The 24,704-nt window shown below is 36.3% G+C and overlaps 1 long non-coding RNA gene across 3 annotated transcripts in view; it reads right to left on the bottom strand.

Moving 5' to 3' along the window:
• The window catches only part of LOC105499100 (uncharacterized), a 175,586-nt gene that overhangs the window by 40,895 nt on the left and 109,987 nt on the right, over positions 1 to 24,704 (bottom strand). Inside the window, exon 3 of one of the 3 annotated variants that reach the window (XR_011610306.1) lies at positions 1,257 to 1,443. The exons of the other annotated variants lie outside the window; for them this stretch is intronic. This is a non-coding gene — a long non-coding RNA (uncharacterized lncRNA). Of the gene's footprint in view, positions 1 to 1,256; positions 1,444 to 24,704 lie in introns of those variants that run through there. 3 annotated transcript variants of the gene reach the window in all.

The following is a 24,704-nucleotide window of genomic DNA, read 5'->3' as shown; positions in this document are numbered from 1 at the left end:
AGACAAATTTTGCTGAACCACAGTGCACCTCTACTCTCCCTTGGCTCTTTCTTAGCTCTCTTTCCTTGTCCATTCCTTCTCCCAGCTCACAGATACTATAGATCTTTTATTATACTCTGTTGTCATCTACCCCAGAAGAGTACCAGGATATAGTTCAAGACACTCTCCAAACTTTCTTGCCTATGTTTTCATCAGAATATAATGATTTCAAACTCTTTGCCTCACCTATGTTATTCAACAGCCCTTTTATCATCTGACTTAGCTTCTTCCCTGTGATCTTTGACATATTGCATCACAGGTCATATTGCATCAGAGTTTCTGCATTAGCTGCGAATATGTGCTTCCTTCGCTGAAAAGAAACTTCAACCATTTTATTGAACAAATATTAAATTCCAAACTTCCTAGTTTATAATTTGGACATCATTATAAGCTACTCTCAGTAACAGTTTCTATTCCTATAAATCAAAATAGTAGATGCTCATATCAATTAGATATATTTCTTCAATTCAATTAAGACAAAAGAATCAAGCTACGCATTGTGCTAAGCAGTGGAATATAGGAAAAACAAAGGATCCATTAAATTTCTAAATTGACAAATATGCTGATGACATCTAATTAATTAAAGCTTACATACAAATTTATATGACATTGTAAGTCTTAAAGAGGCTTAAAGAGTATTATAACAACCCTTATATGCCAATCCTGTCAGCGTGTTATATTTCTTCTTTAGTCTATTATCTTATTTGTACCTACTGGCTTCACAGTACATGTGACTCAGATTCGTATGTTAACAAATTACAAATCCTTACCTGTGGTAGACATTTAGTGCTATTTTAAAATACAAAATTAAAATCATTAATTCTAAGATTGCTGGATATAGACTGAATTACCCTTAATATTTTTAACTGTGTCCAGAATTTTAAGCATTTTATTAGCATTACCATCCTCAAGAGCTTTACTATTTATGTAACATTTTTTATAGTTTATATGATATTTGTATTTATGTGATTTTAGATAAATCCCTCCATCTACTTTTATTTACCATTGCCTTGTTAAAATCAATAGCATTAGTAACATTCTAATTTAGATTGGGTTTGAAATCACAGTTATTCATTGATTTTTAGTATACATTTTAATAAACACATAAACTTGAGTTAAAAATGGATAGCCATGTACCACTTAAAATCATCTCCTAAGGTGCTTGTGTTAATTTGGTAGGGATGTCTCAACAAAATACTATTGATCATGTGGTTTAATCATCATAAATTTATTTTCTTACAATTCTGGAGGTTAGAATCCTGAGACCAAATTGTTGCTAGGGTTATCTTATTCTGAGGGCTGCGAAGAAAGAATTTGTTTCCAGCCTTTCCTCTTGGCTTGTAAATGGCCATCTTTTCCCTGAAGTTCCTCTTCCTTCTGCTCATGTGTGTGTCCAAATATCCTCTTAAAGACACAAATCATATTGGATTAGGTCCCACAATAATGGCCTTGTTTTAACTTAATTACCACTGTAAAGACCCTATTTTCAAACATGGTCACATTCTGAGTTATTGGTGGTTAAGATTTCAGTGTAAGACTTGTTTGGGAGACATAATTCAACCCATAACAGTGCCTAATGGAATACTTCCTTGTATGTGACATGAACTTTTCCTTTATTTTGCCTTTTCTAGACTGATGGCTCTATTTGGAATGACCTTCCTTTTTCTATGTAGCAATCAATTTCTGCATATTTCAATTTTATTTTCCTTCAAGGAAAACCACTAATAATGCCCTTTTATACAATTTTTCTGATCTCCCTATTTCTTTCCCCACCATCCAAATAAATGACACCTCTCATTCTCTAAACCCTAAGATTATATTAGTTGCATCTCTTCTTAGGATTATTTCCCTTTAACAGAAATGCATGGGTTTAATATTAAGGAAAAAATTGTTTTAAAGAAAATTTGTTTTATAAGAGACATATTGTGTTCTTTTCCCTTCATAGAACAATTATTTAAAGGTAATATTTCTAATATTTCAATAGAGGATAAGGAGAAATAACAACAACAAAAGAGAGAGTTGTAAAATAAGAGTGACAATAAGAAAGAGATAAGGAAAGAGATAAGGAAAAGAAGGCACTATTTTTTTTGAGACGGAATCTCACTCTGTCGCCCAGACTGGAGAGCAGTGGCATGATCTTTGCTCACTGCAACCTTCTCCTCCTGGGTTCAGGTGATTCTCCTGCTTTAGCCTTCCAAGTAGCTGGGATTACAGATATGCACTACCATGCCTGGTAGCTTTGCTTGTGCAAATGGAAAGATTAACCACATTTCCAAATAATTTATTTTCTGGTTTTAGTCACTGATTATTCTCTCCATATTGGGTTTGTGATATAGCTGAATCCTTCCTTAAATCCACATCCCTCACTTTTCTTTTTTTCTTGTTGTTGGGGGGGAGACTTTTTACTCATCACTACTTCAGCCCCTTTGAAGGCGTATTTTAGTGTATTTAAGTAATACTTCATAAAAGTTTCCTGAGAAAATTCTTATGCTATTTTTAAGTTTACAATATCATGAGATCTGTGATTTTACCATCATAGGAAAAAAATGACATTTCTTTCCGCTTATTATAAGCATAAAGATTTCTGCCCTTGTTATACATCTAATCCACTAAACCACTATCCCTTAACTCTAGAGTACCTTAGGAATAAGGATGTCCCAAAAGTTAAAGTGATAAAAAATAAGAATTTGAGAGTTTAATGTTCCCACTCAAGTCCTTTTCATTAATGTGAATATTATATATGTTTTTAGAGACATTTTGTTTTTATTTATGGACATACTCATTTCTCCATCAGAAGAAAAATAAAACTATGTATTAGCTTCATCATCAGTAAATACTGGCCAAACACCAACTGTGTACAACGTCTACTGTTAGAATCTGAAAATATCACAGAGCTCTAAGACACATAGCATTGCAATTAAAAAAAAAAAAAAAAAGCACATGTTAAGAAAAAGAGCTCACAAATATATATGTATTCATAAATTTATATACTTATACGTATATTTATAACAATATATATTCATAAAAGAGAACATGTGATAAATATCAAATAAGTGGCTTAGACACATAATGTTTACAGGAGTTTAGAAAATGGCTCAGAATTTGTAACAATTCAAATAGGTTTCATGAGTGAAACAACTCAAGTAGATCTTTGGATGAAAGGCAGTTTACAATTAAGATACAAACAGTAGTGAAAAGTGTGGTAGTATGCATATATCCCCTTAGTGCTTCAGCAGAATGTGTTATAACTGTATTTCAGTGCTCATTATTGCTATTTGTTCATATGACCTAGGTTCTGATTTATCACAGCACTTAAAGTACCCTTATCAAGTGTGCTGAATTCACATGCAAATTACTATATTCTTGCCTTCCTTGGGAGGGAAAAACAACAGGAGATAAAGCAAGAGAAGGCAAGTTCTATTGAAGTCTATAAATTCCAAGCTAAAAATTTAGTTGATGAACAATAAAATTATTACAGATCTTGAGGAATAATGGAAAAAAATTTAAAGCATGCAGCACTCTCAGAAAGTCATTGCACATATCTTGTTTTGAGTTAAAGGGTCTTTTAGAATGTTGTCAGTAGGAATACAAGGAGATGAATTTCAAAGTATTTTAACAACAAATCTGCAACTCTGTTTAATCTATTATTCATTAAAATACACAGAAAAATGATTTGATCAGAAGACAGTTTTGCAAAGATGATGATGTATAGCAGGTTGACAGCATTTATTTCCCTGAATATTTAATGTAATAAAAAAGTAACTAAAACTAACCAAAATAGTAACAGTAATAATGAAATAATAAGAGCAAGAATATTATAAACTAAGAAATATTTATAAATCTATGCCTAAACTTCTTGCCAAGGAAAGAAGCAGAAAAATGTTAATGTATGTTAACCTTAAGGTTAACATATAGAAAAGCTGTGGTTTCAAACAAGCAGAAATTGGGAAAGAAGGTAAGTCAACAGAATCATCACATTTCCCCCATCAACATAGAAACTAGCACATAAGTCAAGGGCAAACCTTTGAGAACATTCTGCATACCTACATTGTACCTCATCAGGGATAAAAATGGCCATTAAGCTTTCCTTCTTTTAGGGAATAGCACTGAAGTGGAGAATCAGTAAACTCTATCATCAGATTTGTGAAGTTATTCCTAGTACACGGCATTTCAAAAATCAGGGACATCACAGAGCCCAGATTCCACAGCAAACTGCATTCTCCATCAGTGAATCTGTCAACTCACATCATGCAGTCCTCAAACTTCACACTCAACTTGCAGTAAAAAGGACAGAAAAATAATATCCTGTTATTATAATTTTGGCAACATGTACATGGGTAGTAGTTTCAAAGAAGATGGAAAATATTTTAATACTAACTCGACTGGGCATGGTGGCTCACGCCTGTAATCCCAGTACTTTGGGAGGCTGAGGTGGGCAGATCACAGGGTCAAGCGTTCAAGACCATCCTGGCCAACATGGTGAAACCCTGTCTCTACTAAAAATACAAAAATTAGCTGGGCATGGTGGTGTGTTCCTGTAGTTCCAGCTATCCAGGAGGCTGAGGCAGGAGAATTGCTTGAACCCAGGAGGCCAAGTTTGCAGTGAGCCGAGATCGTGCCACTGCAACTCTGACTCAAAAAAATAATAATAACAATAATACTCACTGAAATCCATTATATCAAATGAAGAAATGAAGGTTATGATTGATGGGAAATTAAATACATAAGTGAATAATAAATTCTACACAAGATTTCTCAATATTGCCTTCTCCCTCCCTTGTATGAACATGATAAATATAAATGCCATGATATTGCAGACACTGTTCATTGCCTATAATATTACCCTACACTTTTTCTTCCACTTTGCAGAAAAGCCCAATTTCACTCAGAACTGCCATGTCTCTAGGCCTAGAAAACGAATGACGATGGTTTTAAATCCTTTGATAAAGTCATTTTTTTCTGCTTACCTTGCACCTGGGAGTCACCATGGGAATGAAGATTACATTCCCATGGATAAAATCATAGCCCTTTTCCTATCATACCCCTGCAGAAAGAATATAAATAAAATTATAGTATTAAAAAGTACATATGAATGAAGACAAGAAATTCAATATACATTTTTTTTTAATTTCTTTCTTTTTTATATTATTATTATACTTTGAGATCTAGGGTACATGTGCATAACGTGCAGGTTTGTTACATATGTATACTTGTGCCATGTTGGTGTGCTGCAACCATCAACTCGTCAGCACCCATCAACTCGTCATTTACATCAGGTATAACTCCCAATGCAATCCCTCCCTCCTTCCCCCTCCCCATGATAGGCCCCGGTGTGTGATGTTCCCCTTCCCGAGTCCAAGTGATCTCATTGTTCAGTTCCCACCTATGAGTGAGAACATGCGGTGTTTGGTTTTCTGTTCTTGTGATAGTTTGCTAAGAATGATGGTTTCCAGCTGCATCCATGTCCCTACAAAAGACACAAACTCATCCTTTTTATGGCTGCATAGTATTCCATGGTGTATATGTGCCACATTTTCTTAATCCAGTCTGTCACTGATGGACATTTGGGTTGATTCCAAGTCTTTGCTATTGTGAATAGTGCTGCAATAAACATACGTGTGCATGTGTCTTTATAGCAGCATGATTTATAATCCTTTGGGTATATACCCAGTAATGGGATGGCTGGGTCATATGGTACATCTAGTTCTAGATCCTTGAGGAATCGCCATACTGTTTTCCATAATGGTTGAACTAATTTAATTTCTACAACCTCTTGTTGCTCACACAATTGCTGGACTTTAAGCCTAACATAGTCTGGGTATTAAAATGAAAATTATAGTAGATAAGTGAAAGATTATACCCCAAAGGCACTGGTCCATCTGTATTATCTACAATCTTGCAAATAGTATCCGAGTGTGCTGGACCAAGGAAAACTGAGTTTAATTTTGCTTCAGTCAGAATATATTGATACAGATGTCCTAACACAATGTTATGTTTGCAGCGATCTAGCTCTGGTAGACAATCTGCAGTTTTATTTTCTGGCTTAGCTAAAGCAAAGTTAGATCTAAATCTGTACCACAGATATTGCAGGACAGAAATGTGTTTACATAATATAGTAAAAGCTACTTTAAAAACTTGGGAGATGGAAATGTTTTGGATTCATCATGTGCTTATGCTCCCTCTAAACATGACTCATTTAAAAAGAGAGAGAGAGATTTTAAAGACTTGTCCTTCATTCTAATTTGGAGGAATTGTTTGTGTGTCAGAATCTTAATAGTCCTATGCTGTTTTACCATACTGTGTATGCTGGTGGGGAGATCTTCAATTAAAACATGGGCTCCCAATTTTCAATTGTACTGGAAGGGACTAAGGATTGCCAAGCAGAGGTGGCTACAGTTTTCCACCAAAAGGAAAGTAGTAACGGTACTTATCATAGTTAGCAGAAGAATCAGATATCTAAAATTGTTTTATTACATAGAAGAGTCAGGTTTTAACTTGTTAAATTAGTGATTCCAAATGATAAAGTCAATAGGCAAACTAATAAGAATATATGATTAACATAGCATACCTATGACATCAGTCCCTACGCTAGAGGGTTTGGTACCACCATCTTCTGTAATACCCAGAACAACTTGACTGAAGGTGGGTATTTCTGTTCTGGGGAAAGATTAAAACCCATAGCTATGTAGAACTATTGAGTACCTAATCCAGTTCCATATTAAGTCCAAAGAACATGGAATACTTGTCCCGACGGGTCCATAAAAGAAATTATAGGAGGACAAGAGATAAAAGTCTCAACTAAGTCTACTTTTGTCCCATTTAGAACTAAAAAAATTTATATTTATATCATCATTGTCTGAAAAAATACTCTCTGAATTGGGTTTTTAAATTTATAGAGAATCATAATACACATGAAATAATAAATATGATACCAAGTATGGTCATTGACCAGAACTTAATTTCATTAAAAATATTGTATTAACTGAACCTCAGGATCTCCCTTTATGCTCCCCTCCAATTACTTCTCCCTCCCTGTCTTAACTGATTTTCTCACTTATAATTAGTTATTCTAATTTATAATAGTTTTGCCTATTTTTTATTTTTTACCAATGTAACTATATAATATATACTATTTTGAGTTTGTCTCCTTTCACTACATATTATGTTTGTGAAGTTTAGCAAGATTGTTGTATATATTGTAAATTATTCTCTCTCGGTATACTATAGTATTTCCTTGTATGAGAATACCATTAATCCATTCTATGGTAGAGAATATTTGAGCAGTTTTGACAAACCCATTTTATAAATTGGTTATACTAATTTAAATTCCCACAAACCATGTATGAAAATTCAGAACATTTCATCTGTTCAACTCTGATGTTCATAGTAGGAATTTTCATTTAGTCATTTTTGTGTGATTGTACTGGTATATGTATAGCAGTTTGATTTTAATTTGCATTCTCTGGTGATTAATGAAATTGAACACTTTTTCTTATATTTATCACTAATTTGGAAACCTCTTTTTCAGTGAGTATTTTAAAACATTTTACCTGTTTAAGTTAGGTTTTCTTTTTTAATGCATTTTCTGAATGAATACAAGATCATTTTCCATGATAAAAGTGTTCTTACTAACCCAGTGGACAAGCTAACCCAATTTTCATATACTTGTGAGTATTCTTCTCCACTCAGCGCAGGACTTAATTTTCTCATGAGCAAAACAGCCAGCTGGCAGGAATGTAATCCAAACATAGTTTCAAACGTGAACTCCCTCAACAAGGCACGAGTTGATTTTGGTACCACCATTACTGAAAGTCTAATTTGCTATCCAAAATGATAAATATAAGTAATATCTGTGAGGCTGTTCGAAACTGTGTCTACACACTTTTCATGTCAGGCATTCTATCACAAAGTGTTGCTGCCTCCTTGGGCCGTATTTAGGAAACAGCAGATAGGACTTGTCTCTTTTCATCTCTTTTCCCTTCTCTGTAGCTCTGTGCAGTCTTTTTTTTTTTTTTTTTTTTTTTTTTTTTTTTTTTTTTTTTGAGAGGGAGTCTTTGCTCTGTCACCCAGGCTGGGGTGCAGTGGCGCGAACTCGGCTCACTACAAGCTCCGCCTCCTGGGTTTATGCCATTCTCCAACCTCAGCCTCCCGAGTAGCTGGGACTACAGGCGCCCGCCACCTCGCCCGGCTAGTTTTTTTTTGTACTTTTAGTAGAGACGGGGTTTCACCGTGTTAGCCAGGATGGTCTCGATCTCCTGACCTTGTGATCCGCCCGTCTCGGCCTCCCAAAGTGCTGGGATTACAGGCGTGAGCCACCGCGCCCGGCCCTGTGCAGTCTTTTATTTTAAGGAAGTGGGGCATTAGAAGGAGGAGTCCAAGCTCGCTTCGGCAGCACATATAGAAGGAGGAGGAGTCCTATTTCCACTTCTTATGTTTCTCCCAAATCTCTCTCTTACCTAGAGTTTCTTAAGGCTTCAGGGCTTCAAACCCAAAACGAGAAAAACTCTTTATTTTTTTTTCTTTCTACCAAATCTCATTACTGAAGCCATGATCATGAGGCTGATAAAATCTTAGTTGGAGGAAAATAATAATTATATAAATATCATAAAAATGGTATTATTGTGATAACATTATCCCTACACAATGAATTTTTCACAATAGTCTCAGTGTTTTGTTTTGTTTTGTTTTTTTCATTTTAACTGAGTGAACTTGAACAAGTTAACCTTTCTAAGCCTCATTTCCTTCAATTAGAAGGTCTGTAATAGCAATGTTTCAGCAATTTCCTGATTAGTAAGTGACTCAGTACAGCATCTGGCTCCTTTTACACTTGTTCAATTCATGATAGCTATATATGAGCCATGTACTGTTATTCAAATAATTTATAGAAGGCAGCTTAGAAGAGAGAATTTATGTGAACTTTCCCTGCAGTGGTTCTTTAACTCAAATAGCTACAGTCATTATGTTTAGTACTATTCATATGCCACCAATAATTTCAGAAAACGTCTTGACAATAGCTCAAGTTCTAAGAGAAGGTCTAAAAGACCTTCAAGAATGAGGCTGTAGAAGTCAGGAAGAAAACCTAAAGAACTAGCAGAATTGACAGCATCCCCAAGGAAAAAGGGCCAGGCTAATGCTCACTGCCAGGAATTTTTGCTCCAGCATTTTCAAAACTCACAGGAGCTCACAGAGGAGACAGGCTCTCAGAATCTCCCATGACTTCCTGATGTCGCAAGTGCCCTTGCGGTCCTGCCATGTCACAGGCCAAAAATACAATCTCTTCCTGTGCTCTTCCTTAGCAAAGCTCTGTGGTCTTCATATTTCGGATATAAGAGGAGACGAGTGCAGCAATGTATATGCTGTGACTTGAGGATCAAAAGTCTTCTTAAAATCTTATTTAGAGATCACAAATAGTAATATTTGAGTGTAAAAGGGGGCCAAGATTTTAATGTTTCTTTTGCTATTTATTTATTTATTTTTTTTTATTTTTATTTTTTGAGACGGAGTCTCGCTCTGTCGCCCAGGCTGGAGTGCAGTGGCCGGATCTCAGCTCACTGCAAGCTCCGCCTCCCGGGTTCATGCCATTCTCCTGCCTCAGCCTCCCGAGTAGCTGGGACTACAGGCGCCCGCCACCTCGCCCAGCTAGTTTTTTGTATTTTTTAGTAGAGACGGGGTTTCACCGTGTCAGCCAGGATGGTCTCGATCTCCTGACCTCGTGATCCGCCCGCCTCGGCCTCCCAAAGTGCTGGGATTACAGGCTTGAGCCACCGCGCCCGGCCGCTATTTATTTTTTAGAAATAAGATATTTTAGTGCGGCAATACATGGGGGCATGTGTGCATGTTGTGCACATGTGTGTGTTTGAGCCTGAAGGTATTTATTCATGTCCCTGCTATGACTGTTAAGCATCTTTAACAGAAATTAGACAACTGAGATAGGGGAAGCCTTTAAAGATTACTTATTAATTCTCAAAATTTTAGAGTGTAATGGGAAAATAGTGATGGAAAATATTATAAGCAAAACAAGGATTGAAAATTAGATTTTTTATTTTCTCACTTGTATACATCAACAGAAAATAAGTAGCTCTTCTAGGTATATTCCCTTCCTATTGTATTTTGCCTATTGTCACTCGTTACATTATCTATCCTACCCTACCCCCATCATATACACACTTACAATAAATAAAGCTTTGTTTTCCATTCATACCTCAATAGTTTGCATCTGAAGGTTTTTATTTTAATGCTTTTCTCTCTTTGAATGAAATGTTGTTCCATATAACCACGTCTCTAAATAACTTACTCACAATGATTGGGAACATATTATGCCCTAAGCATTGGACTGGACCTTTAGAACATTTTGTAGAATAAACCATACTTAAGAAGTTATCTCATTTCTACTTGCTAAATAAAAACACTCTCTTATTTGAAGCTTCATAAAATTTAAACTGGATATTTCTTAGAGCCTACATTGTTTTCTGTTATATGATAATTAATTGAATTTATTCTAAAACTTTTTAAATCTATATAACTTTAGGTTGAACAATGTAAACATTTCATAAACATAAAAGTATCAATAGATAAGGGAATCAATACAATGAATTTATTCTTGCAATCAACCTATTTTCCTATAGAGCAGTCCACATTTAATCAGATACAAATATTAAAGCAGTACCTTAATATTGAGGGTAATAAACAATTCTAAAAATTCCCGGTGTGCTTATTTTTAGTACAATAAAGCATTTATGATATGCCTACTATATGCATGGCTTCATATTAAATAATCAAGATACAGAAACAAATTAAAAAGAAATAATCCTTTTAAATAATTTGTTAGTTGAAATTATTATGCAAACAAATCGTAATACCTAATGACAGAATAATGAAATACTAATGTAAAAGATTATCAAAATAGCATTTTAAAAGACTGATTAACAGTATTTCACAGGGGAAATATTATTTAAGGAGATTACTTTAGCCTGGATATTCTTTATAGAATGTGCCTTGTTGATAAAGGTACAGTTAAAAAGAGCATCTGGAGTGATAAAGAAGCTGTATATTATCATTGAAACACAACTGAAGTGAGGGAAGTGTTTTCCTGCTTTGATGGGTAATTAGCTCTATGAGATAGGCATGGGCCATGATGTGAAAAATATTGTATTTCATGCTTAAGAATGTTATATTGTGAATATTGAAAACCATAATAGGATTTTCAGCAGTTTGGTGGCATGACCCTTGATGGAGTGGTGAAAAGTATGGGCTCTGAATCCACACTGCCAGGATTTGGAAACCACATTTGCCAATAACAAATTATCAGACCTTACTTTATATAATTTTTTTGTGCATCAATTTTAACATCTATAAATGATGAATAAAATATTGCCCAAATCGTTGAGTTGTGAGAATCGAATTAATATATCAAAATCACTTAAAGTCTTTCATATAGAAAAGCTAATAAAAGTATGAGTCATTCTTCTGTTTTTGTTGGTATGTCAAAGTGTTAGCAGTGTCATAAATATAGGAAGAGTAAAGTTAGATTTAGTGAGATGGTTAGAGTAATATTGTTATAACATGTTACACAATGAAGCATATAATAATGCAGGCAGAAGATAATGAGAAACCAAAATCAAGCCACAGAAGCTGTAACAAGAAGTGAAATAATTGAAAACACAAGTTTGCCTGTGTGTAGTTACTTTACTTTGGTTTTATTTACCTTTATCTTTTTGAAAGATGAATTTTTAAAAGAAATATATTACACTTATAAATATAAATATATGTATGTATACACATCCCCATTTTAAACAGAAGAAAATTATTCTCATATGCATCTTTTTTATTTAAAATATGATTTGAGAGCTGAGCTTCTATATTTATACATGTAGATATGCTTTCTATATTTTTATCTGTCTTATTCTCTTATTTCTGTATTATTATGATAGACAAATTCAGAAAATTTTATAATACATAAATGGTAGAACAATTTATGTTCCTTTGGGTAAATACCTAGTAATGAGATGGTTGGGTCATTACAATAAGATTGTTAGTTCTGTTTATGTTCTTTGAGAAATTTTCAAAACACTTTTCACAATGGCTGAACTAATTTTCATTCCAAACAGTAGTTTATAAGCATACCCTTGTCTCTGCATCCTTACCAACATCTGCTATACTATTTTTTGACTTTTTACTAATAGCTATTCTGACTGGTGTGACATGGTATCATATTGCAGTTTTGATTTACATTTCTCTAATAATTAGTGATTTTTTTCCCATGGGCTTTTTGGCTGCTTGTATGTTCTTTTAAGAAGTGTCTGTTCAAGCCCATTTTTAGATGTTTTTTTTTTCTCTTTTTTGGTTTTTCTTTTGGTAATTTGTTTAAGTTCCTTATATATAGTAGGTATTACAATCTGTTGGATGTATAGTTTACAAATATTTTCTCCCTCTCTGTAGGTTGTCTATTTACTCTGTTGATAGTTTCTTTGTGCAGAAGCTCTGTAGTTTTATGAGATACTATTTGTCCATTTTTGTTTTTATTGCAATTGCTTTTGAAATCTTCATCGTGAAATCTTTGCCAAGGTCAATGACCAGAATGGAATTTCCTATGGTTTCTTCTAGGGTTTTTACAGTTTTAGATTTTACATTTAATCTTAAATTCATCATGTATTGATTTTTTTCATATAGTGAAAGGAAGGCATCCAGCTTCAGTCTTCCACATATGGCTAGCCACTTATTCCAGCACCATTTGTTGAATAGGTTTTCTCCATTGCTTGATATTGTCAACTTCATCAATGATCAGATAATTAGAAGCACGTGGCTTTATTTCTGGTTTCTCTAAGCTGTCTATGTGTCTGTTTATATAGCAGTACCACGCTGTTTTGGAGACTGTAGCCTTGTAGTATAGTCTGAAGTTGAGTAATGCAATGTTTTCAGTTTAATTCTCTTTGCTTAGGATTGCTTTGGGTATTCAGGCTGTTTTGAGGAACTCTAAAATTCAAGTTCCATATGAATTTTAGAATGTGATTTTCTAATTCTTTGAAGAATGACATTGGTAATTTTAAAGGAATGGAACTAAATCTGTAAATTGCTTTGGTCTGTGTCACTATTTTTTAACGATATTAGTTCTTCCTAAGCATGAGCATGGGATATTTTTCCAACTTGCTGTATCATCTTGATTTCTTTCAGCAGTGTTTTGTAATTCTTATTCCAGAGATCTTCCAAATCCTTGGTTAGGTGTATTACTATGTGTTTTCTTATTTTTGTGGCTATTGCATATGGGATTGTGTTCTTGACTTGGCTCTCAGCTCAGATGTTACTGGTATTTAGAAATGCTACTGATTTACGCACATCGATTTTATATTCTGACATTTTATTGAAGTTGTTTATCAGGTCTAGGAGCCTTTGGAAAGAGACCAAGGGGTTTTCTTGATAGCTTTTAGGGTGTTTTATATTTCTGTGAGGTCAGTGGTAATGTTACCTTTGTCATTTCTTAATGTGTTTATTTGAATCTTCTCTCTTTCTTTATTAGCCTGAATAGCAGTCTATATATCTCATTTCTTATTTCAAAACATGAACTTTCACTGATCTTTTATATGGATTTTCTTGCCTCTATTTCACTCAGTTCAGCTCTGATTTTGGTTACTTCTTTTGTTCTATTAGTTTTGGGGTTGATTTACTCCTGCTTTTCTAGTTTGTCTAGGTATAATGTTCCGTTGTTAATTTGCAGTATTTCTAATTTCTTGATATAAGCATTTAGCACTATAAACTTCCTCTTAACACTGCTTCAGCCATGTCCCAGAGTTTCTAGTATGCTGTATCTTTAATTTTTTTCAAAATATTTTTTGACTTCTTCAATTTCATTCTTTGTCCAAAAGTGATTCAGGAGCAGGTTGTTTAATTTTCATGTAATTTTATGTTTTTGAGAGATCTTGGTATTGATTTCTGTTTTTACTGTGCTGTGTTCCGGGACTGTGGGTTGATATGATTGCAGTTTGTTCGAATTTGTTGAAAATTGCTTTATGACTGCACGTGTGGTCAATCTTAGGGTATATGCCATGTGCAGATGAGAAAAAATGTTGTTGTGTGGCATTGATATGGTTTGAATCTGTGTCCCCATCTAAGTCTCATATTGAATTGTAATCCTCAATGTGGGAGGTGCGGCCCTGTGGGTGGTGATTGGATTATGGGGGTGGTTTCTCATTAATGGGTTGGCACCATCCCCTTGGTGTTGTTCTCATGATAGTGAGTGAGTTATGATATTTGGTTGTTTAAAAGTGTGTAGCACCTCTTTCTCTCTCTTGGTCCTGCTCCTGCCATGTAAGACACCTGCTCCTGCTTTGCGTTCCACTATGAGTAAAAGCTCCCTGAAGCCTCCCCAGAAGCAGATACTGCCATGCATCCTGTACAGCCTGCCGAACTATGAGGCAACTAAACCTCTTTTCTTTACAAATTACTGTGTCTCAGATTATTTATTCATAGGACTAGAGAATGGACTAATAGAGGCTTGTTTAGTAGATGTATGTTAGGTCCATTTGATAGTGTCAAGTTTAGGTGCCAAATGTCTTTGTTAGTGTTCTGCCTTAATGATGTATCTGATACTGTTGGTGTGGTGTCGAAGATTCCCACTATACTTGTGTGATTATATAAGTCTTTTTCATGTTTCTAAGAATTTGTTTTATGAATCTGGGTTTTCCCGTGTTGGATGCATATATACCTAAGACAGTTAAGTCTTGTTGAAGTAAATCCTTTATCATTATGTAATACCCTTCTTTGTTTTTTAAATTGCTGTTGATTTAAAGGATTTTTTGTCTGAAATAAAAACAGTAATCTCTGCTCTTTTACATTTTCCAATTGCTTGATAGATCTCCATCTGCTTGATAGATCTCCATCCGTTTACTTTTAGCGTATGTGTGTCAATGCATGTGAAATGGGTGTTTGGAGACAGCATAAAGTTAGGTCTTGCTGCTTTATTCAACTTGCTATTCTGTGCCTTTTAAGTGGGGAATTTAGCCTGGTTCATTCAAAGTTAATATTGATATGGGATGATTTGACACTGTCATCATGTTGTTAGCTGGTTGTTATGTAAGCATGATTGTATGTTTGCTTTATAATGTCAGAGAGCTATGTACTTAAGTGTGTTTTTGTGGTGGCAGGTCTTTTATTATGACCACACACAGGTGTGGTGGTAACAAATTACCTTAACTTTTACTTTTCTGAAAAGGATTGTATTTCTCCACTAATGAAGCCTAGTTTGGATGGATATGGAATTCTGGGTTAGAATTTCTTTTCTTAAACAATGGTGAGTATAGGCCCCCAAACTCTTCTGGCTTGTAAGGTTTGTTTCTGAAAGGCCAGCTATTAGCTTGATGGAGTTACCTTTATAAGTAACCTTCCATATCTGTCTAGCTGCTATTAATTTTTCTTATAAGTAACCTTCCATATCTGTCTAGCTGCCATTAATATTTTTTTGTGTGTTGACCTTGGAAAATATGATGACAATGTGTCATGGGGATGATCATTTTGTACAGTATCTTGCAGGAGTTCTCTGAATTTTCTGAATTTGCATGTTGACCTCTCTGGTGAGATTGAGGAAATTTTTGTGGATAAATTTTCAGATATGTTTTCCAAGTTACTTGCTCTTTCTCTCTCTTTCTGGGGTGCCAGTGAGTTGTAGGTTTGGTCTCTTTACATAGTCAGATATTTCAAGGAGGTTTTGTTCACGCTTTAGATGCTTTTTAAAATTTTTTTTTCTGAATAAGTTGATTTGAAGAACCAGTCTTTGAGCTTTGAGGCTCTTTTTCTGCTTGGTCTATTCTTCTGTTAAAATTTACAATTCTATTAATAAATTTTTGTAGTGGGTTATTCAGTTCTAAGAAGTGAGTTTGGTTCTTTCTTAAAATGGCTATTTCAGTTTTCTGCTCTTATATTTTATTGGATTGCTTATACTCCTTAGATTGGGTTTTAGCTTTCTCCTATATCTCAATGATATTCATGGACATCCAGATTCTGAATTTTACGTCTGTTATTTCAACCATTTTGGTTTGGTTAAGAACCATTTCTGAGGAGTTACTGTGGTCATCTGTAGGTAAGAAGACACTCTGGCTTTTCGGAGTTGCCAGAGTTCTTGCACTGATCCTTTCTCATGTGTGTGGGCTGATGTTCCTTTAGAGTTTGAAGTTGCTGTCCTATAAAGGGACCTTTTCACTTTTATATTCTTTGATGCCCTTGAGAGTTTGACTATGGTAAAAGTTAGGTTTTCAACTGGCTTTGTTTCTAAGTGATTTCAGGGACTAAAGCTCAACTCAGCATTCCTTGGCTTCCTGATCTATCCTAAGAGACTGTGACCAGGCCTGCAGTTTTTTGTTTTTTTTTTTGTTGTTGTTGTTGTTTCCCCTGGCCCCTCAAGGTTAAATACGTACTGCTCTGGAGGAGCTGAGGTGTTCCCAGACCACTGACAACAACACTGTGACGGGAGGCTGTTAGCAAAAGTGCCTCAGCGCAGCACTGGCAGAATGGCATGGGTCCTCCTGCAGGTGTGCACCACCAGTGGGGTGATGGTGGGTCCCACGTGTGCTTGCACTTCAGTGGTGGGACAGCAATGGGTTTAGTGTGTGTGTGCACCAGTAAAGCAGCAGGGACCAGCTGAGGGCAAGTGCCCCCTAGCAGACACTTGCCTGCAAAAGCTCTCAGACTGTTAAGCAGGGTCTGCTGGCAAAAGAGGTACGAGGGTGGCTACCAACAAGCTCCTCTCTGAGGCATCTGAGGTTTCACTGCAAGTGAATATGGCCAGGCAGGGACCCAGAGATAGACCAGCAGACAGGGATTGCTCAGATCAGACTTGCCCCATCTAACAGGCTATATAGCCCTACTCTGTCCAGGTCTGGCAATCAACAAACCCTAGTTTTCTAGAGGAGTATGGTAAGCCTTAGGGGATGGGCGCCCATGGCCTGATCAGCTGCAACTGTTCCTGCTAGTTGGCAATCCTGTGCAGGGTTTCCAGCCTCCTTCTCTTTCAGCCCAGGGTCTGTGTCTTCCTTCTGTCTACTCTCAACGTCTTCTTTCCAAAGATCTGTTCAGAGAGTGCCCATCTTCTTAATGATCTGTTGTCTCAGTGGGTGAAGCTCTTCCTGGCTGTGTTAAATTGGCCATCTTGGTTCCTTCCATCCATTTAATCTTAATTAACTGCTAAAAGTCCTGTCTCCAAATAGTCACACTGGGGGTTAGGGTTTCAACATTGTAGAGACAAGATACCATCCAGAGTGCCTTTTCAATAAACAGAAACATTTATTCTATTTTTATTTATTATAATTACAAAAATGTTCAATTAAAATATGTTATTAACACTTTTGTTTTCTTCTAAGATTCTTATGGTTTTAGCTCTTACATTTAGGTTTTAATTCATTTTGAGGTAACTTTTTGATATATTGTGAGCTATGCGTTTTAAGTATGGCTATAGTAATCATTTACTGAAGTGAGGTCAAAGTGAAAATCCTTGAAGTTGAAGAGAACAAACGTATGTAAAACTAAACAATGGAATGAGTCATTATATTAAAATTGACCAAGCTATTAGTATGGAGTGGAAGGGAGAGGAATATCTCTACCTGGGATTCACAGTCTCATTTTCTGCAAAGAGTAAATTCATTTGCATTGTAGTTAATAACGAAGTCAATATCTCAATTCCTTTATGATTTTCTTCTGGTTGTCATATTTATCATGGAGTTCTGATTACTGTGTAGGTTAATTATCACACACTGCCTCTTTAAAATTCTACAAAAATTAATGAATACATGTTTTTTTCTAAGCTGAATATTGGAACTTGTTTTGTGATCAGGAAAATTAGTATTATACCTGCAGATTCTATCTATCTATCTATCTATCTATCTATCTATCTATCTATCTATCTTCTTCCAATACCTTAAAACATGATTTAAATTCTAATTATATGAGATGAACAAAATACAAGAACCTGTGATGAGAATTTCATGCAATTTATTATGCATACTTAAGAGTAATACATTCTGAAGTTACTGTGTGCACATTGTAAGAACCTTTCTGAAGCACATAAGACTTTTTTTTTTTTGGAGTCTCGCTCTGTCATTCAGACTGGAGTGCAGTGGCACAATCTTGGCTCACTGCAACATCTGCCTCCTGGGTCTAGTGATTCTCCTACCTCAGCCTCCTCAGTAGTTGGGATTACAGGCACCCGCTACCACACCTGGCTAATTTTTGTATTTTTAGTAAAGAAGGGTCTCACCATGTTGGTCAGGCTGGTCTCAAACTCCTGACCTCAGGTGATCCACCCAGCTTGGCCTCCCAAAGTGCTAGGATCATAGGCATGAGTCACCATCCCCAGCCAAGATAATACAATTTTAAGGAAAACTTTCATATAGTGTAACCACTGCAGGAGTCTTAGCCATACTCTGAGTGAGGACTACTTTGTTCACCACAGCTATCCACTCACATTCCCCACAAAATGCCAGTTTTTGCAATAGTGTAATCTGCCACAGGAATTCACAATGCCCTCTAAATATTGAGAGTTTGCCTAGGATGCCAAGACCTGTCATTTCTTAAAAAATGAAGTAGGCGGCCGGGCACAGTGGATCACGCCTGTAATCCCAGCACTTTGGGAGGCTGAGGCAGGCGGATCATGAGGTCAGGAGATCGAGAACATCCTGACTAACATGGTGAAACCCCGTCTCTACTAAAAATACAAACAAATTAGCCGGGCGTAGTGGTGGGAGCCTATAGTCCCAGCTACTCAGAAGGCTGAGGCAGGACAATGACATGAACCTCGGAGGTGGAGCTTGCAGTGAGCCGAGATTGCGCCACTGCACTCCAGCCTTGGCAACAGAGCGAGACTTCTTAACAAAAAAAAAAAAAAAAGAAAAAAAGAAAGAAAGAAAAAAAAAAAGAAAAGAAGGCAAAATAATTGTTCTTCCAAAATGCTCACATGCTGATATTTAGAGTTGATGAATATGATATTTTACATGGCAAAGGGGGATTCTGGTTGCTGTTAGAAAAGTACGTTCCTAATCAGCAGATTTAAAAATAGGGAAAAAGATTATCCTGGATTATCTAGGTGAATGCAGTGCAATCACAAAGTACAAAGTGCCTTAAAGTGAAAGAAAATCAGAGAGACATGGGAGTATGACAAAAAGGGACAGAGAGAGGCAATATTACTCGCTTTGGAGATGAAAGAACTGAACCTTTAGAAGCTTGAAGAGACAAGAAAACAAAATTTGTTTCGAGATCCCGAAAGAAACACAGACCTGAAAACAAGAAACACAGACCTGAAAACACCTTGATATTTGCCCCTTAAGACCTTTGTCATACTCTAACCTACAACATACGAAGACAATTTGTGTTGCTTAGCTTTGTGATATTTGTCACAATAACAAATGAATACTAATACAAGGAGCCAATATACATTTTTTCTTATAAGCAATGTCCCCAGAATGACTTTATTAAAAAAAACGTTTAATTGAAAGGCACCTTTATTTATAGCTAGAAAGAAATAAAACAGCCAATCTAGTGCTATAGATGCCATGATCATATTCATTTTGCATTAAGTAATCAATACATCATGAGTAGTGGGTCAATCATGAGAAAGCCAGGATTCAAACTAGGTGAACTCGTTTGAGAAAACATATTCCTAATAATTAAACTATCCTCTTTGTCACTACATTCTTTGGGATGTGTCCATGGTATGTGCAGCCTGAGAAGCTTACTAGGTAATTCCGATATTCATTCCTGATTGAAAAGTGCTACTCTAAGCACAAAACTCTGTGCATGATAACTGCTTGAGCAGCTTTGTACTCAAAGTGTCAGCTTTTTTCTACTTGATAAGAAAAGGGGATATAGAATTGAATTAAAAGCCCCATTCTGTTAGAAGTGTGAAGTTAAGCTAGATGCCATAATACTTCCTGCAGTGTGCAATAAAACAGTTCTTGTGAAAATGTAGTTTAGCAACTTACTTTTAATCCCGTTCAATATTATGTAGATTCTTCAATAAATGTGATACTGTCACTTCATATATCTTAGTGTGCTATAACACTTCCAAGGACAGCATAAGGACACTGTACATATTTGGAGGCACCTGTAAAATACAGTTTGAGGTGCCCTTTCATATTATTCATATCACATTATTTAATTGTCAATCAGGTCTTTAAGGAATAGTGTTCTTGTTTTCTCTATTTAGTCCCCCAAAACTTGAATATCAGAGTGATGGTTATTACTGGTTCAAAAAATGCCTTCTGAATTCTTATTTTGTGACCTGCCTTTGTTTAAAAATGACTTTTCTCAGACTTATGAAACGCAGGGAACGCAGGGTCTCAATATTATTCAGGACAACAAATTATTTGTCTTGCATATGCATTTTTAATAACAATCATTTCACAAATAAGAAAGTCATATAAAAAGGAAGATACTATGTAATCAAGCATCTGGTAGGCATCAACCACGATTTATCAAACTCTATGTAAGAAAAGAGGGCCTTGGGCATAGCAAAAACAAATACACTCCTTGTGAATCCAGTCACCTGAAAAAAAATTGGGACGAAGAAAGCATAAACACCTGCTTTACCATGTGTGGGGAAAAATCAAATGAACAGAACAGATGAAGCATCAGTAAAATTATTTGATGACTAGGGAAGAAAGAGAAAGCACAAAGTGAAAATAAGTGGCTTAATTAAAATGTTTGCCTGCACCTCTGTTATGAAATAAACACAAAATCTTTTTGTTTAATCAAATTTTCTTCATATTTAAATTATTCTCTGGAGTTCCACATTGGTGATTTAGGTCAAGCTCATTCTTCAGACGTTAAAAAGAAAAACATGCCCTTTGAAGAAGGACTATTATTTAGCTTTGAAAATCCATGCTGGATTGTACTTTCCCATCCTGCTTACATTGATATGACACTTAAAACCATACATTTTTCTTCTGGTATTTATTCTCATGACCTGATAATGAAATATGCATTTCAAAGAATGTCATAAGAGTGAAGAAAATTACATTAAACATTTATGAGTTTATTCCACATATTAAATCCAACAACAAGGCCTATAATTCTGCCTGTTAAATAATATTTCAAATATATCCAGTGATGAGAAAAGCTAAGGTGGTTGATTAGAAGCAGCTAGTGCATGCCGTTCTTACAGAGAAGAGACAGAATGACAAATAAGCACTAATTTTTCAAGTGGATCGCCCAGGAGGCTGTGTTGGAATTCATCAAGGAAGCAATAGTGACCCACAGAGAGCAGAAAAGAGAAAGGCAGGAGAACTGCCCACAGGTGTTGGCACAGAGCCCGGGGGAGCTCCCTGCTGTAGGGAAGGGGTGAGTGAGTGTCCCTGGGGACTCACACTTCTGCCAAGGAACTTTGTAATCCTTGGCTCAGAAGATCCCTCATGAACCCTCTGGTCTCTAGAACCACATGCAGGGCTGCCTGGAGTCTGGACAGAGCCACCGCTCAAGCCTCCATGGAGCCCCATTGACTTTGGATATCTAAGTATCCTGGTGCCAACAGCAATAGCTCTGGCAACAAGGGCGCCCAGGCTCTCGTGTGCACCTCCGGATAGGGGTTATATCTATGGTGCTGAGAAGCAGACGGACTACAGTTTGCTCCTCCTCTATATCTCTCCAGGCAGGGCCTTATCGCCTAGGCCCCCAGTACAACTGCCCCATCACACTTGATTATTTAAATCAGTAGCAGTCCTGCATTTCTCTGGGATGGAGCTCCCAAAGACAACTAAAGGATCGTCTGTCATTGCTGCCACAGTGGTACTCATTGTTGCTTCCCCCAGCTAGAGAGGAAACAAACACCCTGTTTTTGTGCTCATATAGTGTGCTTTCACTGTCCTAAGGAGAGGAGGACAGACTGCTCTCCCCATGAGCTCCCAGACCCCCTGTTCTTCACCAGGCAGGGCCCCATGGCTTAGGCCCGCAGCGTAATTGTCCTATCCCAGCTGATCACACTTTGATCAGCCATGAATCTGTTTCTATGGCACAGAACTCCCAGAGAAAACTCACAGGCCCACTGCCATTGCGACTGCTGAGGTCACTGCCCCGTTGCCTCAAACTTTGTGGTCGGGGGGAACAAAAAGTCTGAGCTCGTCCCAGGGCTGCAGCGCTGACATCTGTGGCCAGCACTCAAACATTCAAATGGGAGAGGAGCCCTCACTCTCAGTGCACTGAGATGGATGAGGCTCATGCGTCCACAGGCTGCTCCAGGAACCAGAACTGCCTCCCTCCACAGGACTGGCCCAGAAAAGGTATGGCTTATCTCCCTGCGGTGGCTTGTCGAGGGAGCTCCATAGCCTGGAACACCTAACAAAGGACACACAAGTGCAGTGCCAGTAACTGGAGGGGGCTCCTTTAAGGTCCAAGAGTGAACATGGTGAGGCGCGTCACCACTCTCTCTGCTGCACTCCAGAGCGCGCCCGCGAACACCAGAAATACAAAGGAGCTATGCGGCTAAGAACTATCTATTATCCATTATTTTTAAGTGTCATCTAATGGATAAAAGTCCAAACTACAACCCCAAAGTCGCTTTGCTAATATTTTCCCCTGTGCAACCAATGGCAAGGATTCAAACACGAATAAAGACCCTGCACAAAGTCTTGGCTCTCTGAAAAATCCAGAAGCAAAGCCAAGTGACTACACTCAAGTTACAGCATAATTTAAAAAACACCAATTCTCTCAGATGAGGAAGAATCAGCACAAGAACTCTGGTAATAAAAATAAAGAAATAAAAACAGTGTTCTTTTATCTTCAAATGAGTTAACTAGCTCCCTAGCAATGGTTCTTAACCAGGAAGAAGTGACTGAAGTGACAGACATTAAATTCAGAATCTGGATGGCAAGGAAGTTCATTGAGATTCAGGAAAAAGTTGAAACCCAATTCAAGATATCCAGTAAAATGCCAAGAGCTGAAAGAAAAAAATAGCCACTTTAAAAAAGAGCTGAACTGATCTTCTAGAGTTAAAAAGTATACTAAAATAATTTCATGATACAATTAGAGCTACTAACAGCAGAATATACCAAAACAAAGAAAGAGAAGCTATGAACTTGAAGACAAGTGCTTTGAATTACCTCGATCAGACAAAAATCAAGAATAAAGAATTAAGAAATATGAACAAAACCTCCAAGAAATATGAGACTATGTAAAGAGTTCAAATCTAGGACTCATTGGCATTCCTGAGGAGAGAGGATAAACAATATTGAAATTACGTTTGAAAATATAGTCCATAAAAATGTTTACAATCTTGCTACAGTGATTGATACACAAACCTAAGCAATAGACAGAACCCTGGCTAGACACTATGCAAGATGATAATTTCAATGCATGTAGTCATCACATTCACCAAGGACAATGCAAAAACATAAAATTAAAAAAATAAAATTAAAGGCAGCTAGAGAGAAGGGTCAAGTCATGTACAGAGGGAATGCCATCAGGCTAGCAGCAGACCTCTCAGCAGAAACTTTATAAACCATTAGAGATTGGGAGTATATTTTCATCATATTTAAAGAAAAATTATAACCAAGAATTTCATATCCTGCCAAACTAAACTTCATTAATGAAGGAGAATTAAAATCTTTATCAGACAAGAAGATGTAGAGGAAAATGATTTCAATTAGACCAGTCTTACAAGAGGTACTTAAGGGAATGCTAAACATGGAACTGAAAGACCACCAACTGTTAACACAAAAGCATACTTAAGCACATTTCCCAAAGGAAATATAAAGCCACGATACAGTCAATTCTACATAACAACCAGCTAACAATATCAAGAAAAAATCTCACATAGCAATTCTAACCCCGAATGTAAATGGACTAAACACCCCACTTAAAAGGCTTAGAGTGGTCAGCAGGATAAAAAGACAAGGCTCAACCATGTGTTACCTTAAAAAGACCAATCTCACATGGAATGACACAGATAAGCCCAAAGTACAGGGATAGAGGAAAATCTACCATGCAAATAAAAAACAACAAAGAGCAGGAGTTGTTATTCTTATATCAGATAAAACACACTTTAAACCAATAAATATGAAGAAGGACAAAGAATGACATTACTTAATAATAGCCCAACAAGAGACATAACTATTCTAAATATATACACACCCCATGACAAGTTCTTCTGGGCCTACAAAAAGACACAGAGAACCACACAATAACAGTGGGAGACTTCATCTTCTCATTGACAGCATTAGACAGATCATCAAGGCAGAAAACTAACAAAATAATTGTGGACATAAATTAGGCATTTGGCCAATTGGACTTAATAGACATCTACAGAAAGCTCCACCCAACAAACAGAATATATATTCTTCTCACCTGCACACACAACGTATTCTAAAATCAACCACATACTCGGTCATAAAATAAGTCTGAATAAATTTAAAAAATTAAAATCAAGCACACTCTTGGACTACTCTGAAATAAAATTAGAAATCTGTATGAAGAATCTCTCTCAAAACTATCCAAATTCATGGAAATCAAACAGCTTATTCCTGAATAACTCCCTGTTAAACATAAAAATTAAGATAGAAATTAAAAAATTCTTTGAAATTAAAGAAAATAAGAACACAACTTACCAAAATATCTGAGATGCAGCTAAAGCCAGTGTTAAGGGGAAGGTTAATACCACCAAATGCTGTCATCAAGAAGTTAGAAAAATTTCAATTAAC

The sequence above is a fragment of the Macaca nemestrina genome, chromosome 12 (genome assembly GCF_043159975.1).
Source record: "Macaca nemestrina isolate mMacNem1 chromosome 12, mMacNem.hap1, whole genome shotgun sequence".
Lineage (NCBI taxonomy): Eukaryota > Metazoa > Chordata > Mammalia > Primates > Cercopithecidae > Macaca > Macaca nemestrina.
The sequence above is the reverse complement of the archived record's forward strand: the minus strand, read 5'-3'. Positions and strand labels throughout refer to the sequence as shown.